The following is a 10,662-nucleotide window of genomic DNA, read 5'->3' as shown; positions in this document are numbered from 1 at the left end:
GAGCCCCAAACTGAGAGGAAAACAGTGGTGTGTATTTTGGATTTGGTGAGTATGGAGGACAATATGTTTGGAAAGGTCACTCAACCCAACTCTTTTGCTTAGGATGGAAGGAATCATGCTTTTATACCCAAATGCCTGTCTTCATGCTTTGCTGCAGCCTTACTTTAACACAGGGTTCTCCAAACTACAACCCAGGGGCCACATCTGATCCCCACAAGATTTTATCCAACCTGCAGCAACTTATATTTTTAATTTCTAATTCTTTTTGGGCCTATAAATACCTTTGGATTGTGCATGTGTAGAAGCAGGAGTATAGTTACAGGATCTCCCGTCTATATGTATGGTGGGCAATTTTAGCTGCTAATTTTCAAGTAATAGTAGACTGAGCTGCAATAAAGTCTTGGCTACCTCAAAGAAACTGGAGTTGTACAGTGTGGGCGTGCATAGCAAACTAATAATAAAACTAATGGTTTGTAACAAAAGGTAAAGTTGGGAAACAGTGTGATGTTACTGATCAGAGGCCCAATTCTATCTGACTTTCCAGCACCAGTACAGCTGCAGTGCAGCCTCAAGGTATGGGAACAAATGTTTCCATACCTTGAGGAGGCCTTGATGACTGCCTCCTCAACACAGGAAGCAGTGCATTGGCATAGCGGCACTGGCAAATTGGATAGGATTGGGTCCCTAATTACACTAGAAACAATGATGCATTTCTGTTAATGTTTGTGTAACTATATTCCTTGTAGCAATCACTGTTTGGCGAAAGTATCTCATTATATTGTACACTGAATGTTGGAAAATGCTACACTCCTACAACAGAAGCACAGCCTTGCAGAAAATAAGGGTGTGTGAATCAGCTGCAAGAAAAGGTGTATTTATTGAACAAAAAAGGTTTAATAGAACTACAAGTTTCTGGGGAAAAAATTATATGACCAGTTTGTTTGTGTTATAGTTGTGTCCACCGTGTGGAAAGAGTAGCAGTAGAAGCAAAATAAAGAGAATACAGGATATTGTTTTCTCTATAGATTAGTCATGTAGAAAAGAGGAATGCAGTTGCTGAATTCTCACTGGAGTAGCCATGCTACTCCATTCAGAAGTGAATGACTGTACTTCTGATGTACTGTTGATGTTTGAAAAGACAGTTGTGTATCCTGCAGGAGGTCTGGTCTAGAGGGTAGAGCCTCCGTCTGCTTGAAGATAACATCCACAAGGTTGCCAGTTCGAGGCCACTGGCACTGTGCAACCTTGGAGCAGCTGACAAGCTGAAGCCAAGCAATTCCATCTGCTCTGAGCGTGGGAGGATGGAGGCCAGAATGTGAAGCCAGATCGGAATGAAGCACCTTGAATGCAGTGGTTCTTGAAAGAAAGAACCTTCTTTGAAATTGTAAAAATCCCTATTTAATAGGGATTTAATAAAGCCTGCCTATGTAAACCGCCCTGAATAAAGTCTTGAATAAAGACCAAGAAAGACGGTATATAAATACCTGTTGTTGTTGTTGTTGTTGTTATCATCCTATGTACCAATCGCTGGTATCAGGGTTGCAGGGGCTTTAGGGGCTTAACATCTTTTCTTCCACAGCACTCTCTTGTGCTTTTATTGGCTGTATGACAGTGAGAATTATGTAACATGTTCTCATAACTTAGAGTTCTGAAAACTGAGCCACTATGCAAGGAAAAGTGTCACCTATTCCGTTGGCCATACAGCTGAATGAGGAGACCTGATTTGACCTTCTTAGCATTTGAGGAGTGGATCTGTGGTGGATGAAGGGGTTAGTAGAGGAAAAGTGTTGAACCCGCAGTGGCTGGATCCTCTTTTGTTACTTCAGAACATTTAAGAAGAGGATGAGGTATCACATTTTCCTAGCACTCAAACCACAATATTTTGCCACTGGGAAAGTAGTTTCCCCTGCCTCTTATCTAGAGTGTCTGTTGCAAGAGTGATTGGTATTTGGGTATGTGTGACATGAATATTACATTATACAAAGATGGAATTTTGAATTGATGAATGCTGGATTGCAGCTAGCACTGCTTTGGTGGCAAGAATAAAATGCATTTTCTGGCCAGCTGGAAAATCCTTCTGTTTTGTCCTTTGTAAAATACAATGAGCTTCATAAAGTACCTGCAGGAGAGCTCTGATGTGAGGCTAATATAACACACTGCAGATTACCAGTATGATCCTGAGTATATTTGCTCCAAATGAAGCAAGTCCCACTGTGTTCAAAGAGCTGCAACCCTAGGCATGCTTATTTGGGAGTAAATCCCAATGAACTCAAATGGAATCGACTTCAGTGTTAATGCAAGTACAAGAATGTATACATTATCAACAGGAAGCAAAAAAAAAACAAAAACGTGGAAGCAAAATGAAATCATTCACCAGGGAAAGAAGGTTTGTTAATATATTCAGTGATGAATATTCAACACTTTGTTCTAAGGGCTTTTTGTTTTCAGCTCTTTTAGCTGTTAGTAAAGATTTTGGTTAGTCCTACTTCAGCCTTCTTCTGAGACAAATGTGATAGTTAATTGTTATCACTAATGCTGACTCACAGTAATAATAATATAATGCTAAACATATAGCACTTCACAAATATTATTATTCTTAATGTTGCCCTTACCCTGTAGTACCTAGAACTACTCTCTCCCTAATGGCTTTTCTTCAAGGGCTCAAAACATACCTGTTTCATCTAGTATTTGGTTGCTGAGTAAATATTTGCCCCCTGCACCTCTGAAATACTACTTTGTCTTGACTGCCTCCTGAAGTTATTTGTTCCCCCAATGGCTCAATGATATGTGTTGAGCAACTTGCTTTTTGTTTTTATGTTTCACTGTTTAATGTTAAAATTAATGTTTTTAATGCTTGGATATTTTTTTCTTCTTGCCTGTTATGATACTTTGTAGTTTATGATGGAGCTTTGTAAGCTGCCTTGGGCATTTGCTTCAGCATGAGAAAGGCAGCATATAAGTAAGTGACAGCCCAGTCCTGAGCTCCAGTCCCAAAAACAGCTGCTGCCAGATCCTTCGCACCATGGGCTGAAGATGAGTAAATGTCATCCCTGTCTTTAAAAAAAGGGAGGATCCAGGAAGCTACAAACCAGTCAGCTTGACATCAATAGCTGGAAAGACCATGGAACAGACTATTAGTTCAATGTCTGTCAACATTTAGATTAAAAAAAGGTGATTTCTAGGAGCCAGCCAGCATGGGTTTGTCAAGAACAAGCTATGCCAGACAAACCTCATCTCCTCCTTAGGGCGCAATCCTAACCTACTTTCCGCCACCGACATAAGGGTAATGCAGCTTCGAGGTAAGGGAACAAACATTGCCATACCTTGGAGGCCTCCATGACTGCCCCCCAACTGCAGGATGCAGCACATACCCCACTGGCACAGCTATGCCTGTACTGGAAAGTTGGTTAGGATTGTGCCCTTAGAGTGACTAATCTGGTAGACCACGGGAACACTGTAGGCATAGTATACCTAGATTTAAGCATTTGACAAGTCCTCCTCCACTGCCAGTATGCACTGCTCAGTCAGTTTTGAAAAAATCAAAAGAAGGTTGGACAGAAGGAGGTGGTGGGGCACTGAGATCTTGTTTCAGATCAGGACCACAGCAGTCCCCTGCTTTTTCCTCCAGCCCTACCAAGATGATTGCTTGCTCATGGCAGTGACGCTAGAGGAAGATGTGGGTCACTGCAACTCTGATCTTCCTGATTGCTCTTGGAAAGCAAGAAGATGATCAAAGCACTGGATGGGCAGAGGTGGCTTTCCCAGCTAGCTGCTTGCAGTAGCTGCTTCACCTGTCTTCATGGGTGGACTGCCACTAAGTAGGACTACCAAGATGTTTTCACACCCAAATCTCAAACTGGGGAGGAATCTATAAAAGAATTACTCCATCAAATATCCTGAGTCCAAGACACAGGCCATAACATAAACACTAGCATGTTGAATTGAGCCTGAAGTCAACTTGGAAACCAGTGGAGCACATATAGAATAGTGGGTGCTCCTCTTTTTTTTAGCAGGGGGAGAGTAACTGGCCTTCCTCACCCTAGCAGTGTCTTTTCTAGTGGCTGCCTGCTGGTGTTCTTTTGCATCTTTTTAGATTGTGAACCCTATTGGGACAGGGAGCTATTAGTTATTTGATTTTTCTCTGTAAACCGCTTTGTGAACTTTTTGTTGAAAAGCGGTATATTAATACTGTTAATAATAATAATAATAATAATAATAATAATAATAATAATAATAATAATAATAATAATAATAGAATAGGTATTATGTGCTGCCTGTGCTAAACAGCAGATGTTGACCTGGTTTCTGTATTCTGGGCCACTTAAAGTTTCTGAATTTCCCTCAGAGACAATAATCAAGTGTTCATCTCAAGTGCTCTCAGCATGCAGGTTGGAGGTGTGGATGACCTTGCTTCTTACATTAAGTGCAGGTCCAACCTTGCTATACATGGATTTTTTTATATGCAGATTTGACTCAACACAAATAGCCCCTGCAAATCAGAAGGAATGTGCTGATCCCTGGAGAAGAGGAAAAATGCACCCCTTTAAAATCACAGTTTTAAAAAACTGTTTTTTACTGTTGCAGAGAGACAGTCATACAAGTGATTACAGGTATAACCTAAGTATCCACAGATTTTTCTATTACAAAGCTGATGAGAAGGGCCCTTTAAATTATAGGAAAACAGTCTAATAATGCCAGCCAGCTAACAATCCATAAAACAGTCTCTCTGCAGGCTTCACTCCTCCCTTCTCCCTGAGCATGAGAAAGAAGGCTAAATGGCAGAGATTATCACCTTCTCCATTCTTTCCCCCTTGCTGGGGCTCCTGGTGAGGGAGGGATTGCTGCCTCCTAGTGAAGCCTAAGATCCTGGAGAGAGACTGTCTCTGTGTACATTACAAAGGTCAGCAAGGCTGTTTTTAAATCACCAGAACAAAGAGACTTGGGGCACAATCCTTTCCAGCACTGACATAAGGACAATGCAGCTCTGAGGTAAGGGAACAAACATTCCCTTACTTTGAGGAGGCCTCTGTGAGTAACACCCAACTGCAGGAGGCAACACACCTTCCATTATGCCAGTGCTGGAAAGCACTGACATATGGGGTTAGGATTGTGCCCTGTGTTTTTAAAACTGATTTGCTATAGTGCAAATTTATTTGCTATAGTTTTTTTTTGCCATCCACCTTGAGTTCTTGAGACTGGGAGCCCAATCCTATCCACACTTTCCTGGGTGTAACACTTATTGACCATAAAGGGATTTACTTCTGAGTAGACATGAATAGGATTGGGCTGTCAACCTGTAGTTAGAAATCTCATGCTCATTCTACTACTAGATTGGGGGCTAAAAATAAATCTTTTATATGAAATTAAAACATAGCCTGACAGCTTTGGAGATAATTCGGAATAAGGATACAAGTGGAGAAAAGAGGTTGAAAACCCAATTCTGAAGGGGGGGGAGGGGAACTGCAGGAGCAGGGCCGGCCTATCCATGAGGCCAACTGAACCAATCATCTCAAACAGCAGATTGATTGTGGGTACCCATCTCTGGTTGCCTACTTACCTCCACAGCTCCTTCTTTTCCTTCCACTCCCTTGTTTGGAAAAGGAGGATGGGAAAAGACATGAAGTAGACATGCAAAGGGGAGGAGGGTGCTGAGCTAGAACAGGTAAGGGGGCAGCATTTGGCATGCCTTCTCAGGCATTGAGGTCTTTGGCTGGCCCTGGGTGGGGGAATGACAAAATTTGTTCCTCCGCCTCCCATGAATGGAATTTCTTACATAAACAACTTCTCAGTATCCAACTCATTGTTCTGTTTATACAGAACCAAATTCCAATCAGCTAGTTTACTTTTTTTGCTGAAATAGACCACTGATCCAATCAACAACTGTTCTTTTGCTTGCAAACAGGAATAGGTTAACACAAAAGTGACTCAATACACTTTTTAGTCTGTGAAACTATGGGCACAATCCTAACCAACGTTCTAGCACCTTGGTAAGGGCAATGCAGCTCGGAGGTAAGGGAACAAACATTCCCTTACCTTGAGGAAGCCTCTGTCACTGCCACCCAACTGCAGGATGCAGCACATGTTCCATTGGCATAGCTGGAAAGTTGGTTAGGATTTGGGCCCAAGTCAGTCTTATCTAGAAACTCTTATAGTTGATTTCCTTAAGGATAAGTGACAACAAAGAGTGTTGGGGCATTTTCAGTACTGATTGGTTTATTTTGGCATAAGCTTTTATGAACTAAACCTCAGATGCAACCACCCACAAAATGCACTAGTCTATAAACACTTGTGCTACAATAAAATTATTAAATTTTTAAAGTAACAGGACTCCTTGTTGCAACATGTGGATGTCCTATCTAAATGAAGGTAATTTAAGTTTTTTTTTCCTTCATAAACTTCCTTATAGTTTCACAGCAGGCAAACAATTTTTTCCTCTTGGAAGGACAATTGAGAATGTGATTGTGCGTCCTTTTGTCAGTTTTTTTACTGCTGCTATGTGAGCTATATGTAAAGTTTATAACCATTTTACTGGATCTGACATTATCTGTTACACCCTATAACAAAAGTAATCAATGATTTGCAAGTTATGTTGTCAAAGTTGCCATCCCCTCATCCAAAACCAGTTTATTGAACATCAGTTAAATATCCTTCCAGGAAGTGTTTTCATTATTGCAATGAATTGCTTTCACCAATACTGTCTCTCATTTTCAGTGAAGATCTTCCTGTTTAAAGTACGGTAAATAATTATGAATCACTACCACATTTTACAAATAAACTTGTGGCTTGGAAAGCAGAAAAATACCAGTTTAACAAGAATCATGGGAGGAGATATCCTTTCTAGAGCAAGGAATACATGGTGTGTTTTCAGCTGGAGATGCACTTGCCATGAGGTTGCATTCAAGACGGCAGATTTTTATCAAAATGGCTCCACATTTGCTATATCATACAGATATATTTCCATCACTCCCTCCTAAGACTCTTATACCTGCTGTACTAGACTATCAGGAAGTTTAAAGAACCTGAGGCTACCTTGATTTAGACATAGCGTCAGCATGTTGCAACATTGCAATGAAAACACTTTGGCCTTGTAGTGTAGGTCAGACAGAGAAGTTTGGCACATATCAACAGGGAGGAGGGAGCTGCTGCCTTTGACTGCTCCTAGGGAAGAATAGAAGTCTCTGATGAAGTTCAGGGCAAAACTGCTGATATATCAAGGCAATTTTGGGTGTTAAATGTTTGATTGGATTATGTTGTCGGGTGACTCACCAGTTTATTTCTGGATGTAAATTCCTACAGCTGGAATCTTAGCCCCCAAGTTGAAAAAGCAACATATCTCAGCAACGTGTTTAGTAAATATGAAAAATTACAATATACTGTTATATGTTTTTGTAAGTTGCATTATTTCTAATGGCTTCTACGGGAATCATCTGGACTGAACATACAATTCAATCTTTCATAGTTATCCAAGTTTTTTGGCAGGGGAAGAATACTGTGTTACTATTTGCCTTGGAACACTGATTTGTAGAAAAGGTACTATTAGTTTTGAAGTGAATTCATGGCAAGACATTCGGCCTGCCTGCAGTGCTCCAAAGGGTACTGAAGCAAGCCTCTTTCCAGTCCTGCTCTTAAGTATTTGGAGAGCAATCCTCTTTGTTTTTTTCCAGAAACAAAGGGTGGAACTCTATGATTTGCTTTCAGTTTCATCAAGGAGACTCCTTGTACAGTTTTCTGTATAAGATCATTTAAAAGTTGTGCCATGGTATAAAACAGATTTTAAAATTTAGTCCCAGGAAAGTATGTTTAGGATTGCAGCCTCAGTCAGCTAGTACAACCTGCCACTATGACCTCCACCAAAAAGTTTTCACCTCAGACATGTATTAGCCCCACCTGTTTTGTTGGCATCTGACTCTTAGAAAAACAAGTCAGGGGGGAAACACTGGCAGGCTCCTGAATTTTGCTCACACCTGCCTGCCTGTCAAGCCTGTCCACCTGACTGTGATTGGGGGGGGGGGAGTCCTGGGGACTGAGCTAAGTTTTCTACCATTGAATAGCCAGTGCAAAAGGCAGGATCTTGATCCCCCTGCACACCATAAAAGGGCTGGGCTGACCTGAGAGGTTGTATGTTTTGTTTGAGATATCTGTGTTCTGGTATCATGCCCCTCTGGAGGTAAACAAAGAAACTGGAACTAAGTCTAGTGAGGGGAAAGTCTAGGTAGCCTGCATTAGGAGTTTCTTTCATTGATCTGTAATGTCAAGACCTGATTTTGTCAAATTCCAAGACCTGTTTTTATCACATTTCAAGTGTTTACTTTTGAATATTTTAACCTTGCCTCTTTTTATTTATAATAAACTACTTCTATTGTTGAAACTGCTCTGTCCTGATTCAGTCAGACCAGAGTGCTAGTATTTCTCAATATCATATAAATTGCTCATGGCTAATGCTGTAAAACTGTGAACAAGACCTGAGATTGGTTAGAACAGCTGGCTCCTCAGTTACTTCTTTAGCAACCAACTTCCATGCTAAGGGAACCCTAGTAAATCAGCTCTACCCATACAGAAGGGCACCACGGTTTTGATTTCCCCTTTCTGGGCCTGTCTCTCAGGATTCAGGGCCTATCACAAGCACTCCAAAAGAAACCTGTCAGTATGAGGCAAGGTTAGCTGCATGAAACCTGTGCCTTACATTTGTTCTGACATATTTACAGGGATTTACATAAATAGGTTGCAGCTGCAAAAGGAGACCTGAGTTACATGCAAGCTCCGATTGGTCCATGTGCTACAACCTGCCAGCCAGGTGTGCCTATTTATGGAGCTGCAAGATGCTAAATGCTCTATGAGGTATTATTTGAATGTCTTCTGTGGTGATGCAGTGGTTAGATTCAGCTTTGCAGACTGTCAATATGGGGTGTGAACCTGCCTTGGCCTCTTTTTGTATCTGCCATAGGTGTTTCTGGCCAGTAATGCAAAAAGTGTGCACACTATTGGTTACAGCATGGGTCTTCAAAGCCCGGCCTGGGGGCCAGATGCAGCCAGTGGCCAGCCTCTTATCACCTCAAAGCCTCTGGCCCACTTGACCAAACATGATTGGAGCTGTGCTCTGGTTGCATCTGGAGGGTGTTCTAAGGGCCAGAGAGATTGAATTAATGAGCCCATTCATTCATTTTATTCACTCATCTAAGTTCCATCTCTAATTTATTTATATATATTTTATATTTAAATTTTTTTCTGGCCGTCTACACTGTGTCAGATATTTGATGCGGCCCTCTGGCCAAAAAGTTTGGAAACCCCTAGGTTACAGTAAGCCCTTTGGCTGGATTTGAACCTGTCTTTTCTGGTTCCCTGCCTGGGTCTCTGCACAATGGCTTACCTGAGTGTTACTGAAGCTCCCCTTGTGACTCATTCCATACACTTTTCCATGTATGCTAATTTGAATTTGGTTTCTGGAACCACAGGGTTAGGCTGCAAGATCAAGTCATCTCCTTGTTGAAAGTAGGACATGAGGAAGAAAAAGGCTTGAAAAGCCAACCCAGGGGCTAAGTGCCTGAGCTAGATTAAAAGATGGAAGCAAAGCAAAGATGTATTGTGAGGTGGCTTTGCAAGTGCTTGAGTAGCCACTTACAAAAAGATAGCCCTGGAGCAGCAGCTTTTCAAATGCATTCCAGGAAGGAAGCAGGGGAGAACAGAGAGGCTGAAAAGGAAGAGAGCAATCTGATACCTGTCCTGGGTGCTGGCTGCCACAGTGGTCCTTGGGTAGTGGAGAGAATGAGGGTGCTTCACAAGCAGGGCCAGGACTAACAGCAAAGTAGGTAGACAGCTGAAGAACAAGGAGCATGGGGGGCGGGGAGCCTGTGACCCAACTTTCTATACCATAAATTCCCACAGAAACACATAGGCCCTTTTGTGGTGTGAGCCCATCAAGGACCTTTCTTTTGTGCCTTGATGGCTTCCATTCATGTCAGGGACCTCCCAGTTTAGAGGTTCAAAATTTGCTATGCAAGAAAGGGTTAGCTGCTCAGGGACTCATCAAAGAAAGAAGGGCAGAGCTCCTCTTAAATCAGCCAGTTTATGGGGGGGGGGCAATTGATCCGATAGATTTGTCTGCTGATCTGATAGATCAGTGGTTCCCAACCTGGGGCACGTGTACCCCTGTAGGTACTTGCTAAAAAAAATTAATGGCAGAAAAAGGCAGGTGTGTATTAGAATGCCTTGTGTGGCTTGCAAGGCAGGAAGGAAGGCAGCTGGCTGGCTGGCTGTGAAAGCCCCACCAACTACTAGTTTTTGGTCATCACTTGGTGTATTATCAGATATGGATCAGTAGAGAAAACATAAATTTGAAATAATAGCAACTATATTGATTACAAACACTTTGCTAATACGATGAGTACAATTTATGGAAATGGGCTGCCAAGGGGTACACAAGTGAAAGAAAAGGATGGGAACCACTGTGATTGTGGCCTTCCCTGAAGCCTGTTGGATCTTAGGCCTCTCACCATCCTCTAGGGATGTGTGGTAGGTGGGGAAGCAGGTGAGGCAGAGCGTCCCCACCAGAGTCCTTTGAAAGCAGCACTGCCATGTCAGGTGCCCAAGCACCCACAACCCATGTGCTCTGGTGGGGAGGCAGGGGAGGCAGAGCCTCCCCACTGCAGTCCTTTGAAAGCATCA

Source organism: Tiliqua scincoides, chromosome 2, assembly GCF_035046505.1.
Source record: "Tiliqua scincoides isolate rTilSci1 chromosome 2, rTilSci1.hap2, whole genome shotgun sequence".
Taxonomy (NCBI): domain Eukaryota; kingdom Metazoa; phylum Chordata; class Lepidosauria; order Squamata; family Scincidae; genus Tiliqua; species Tiliqua scincoides.
This window is presented reverse-complemented; position numbering follows the sequence as displayed.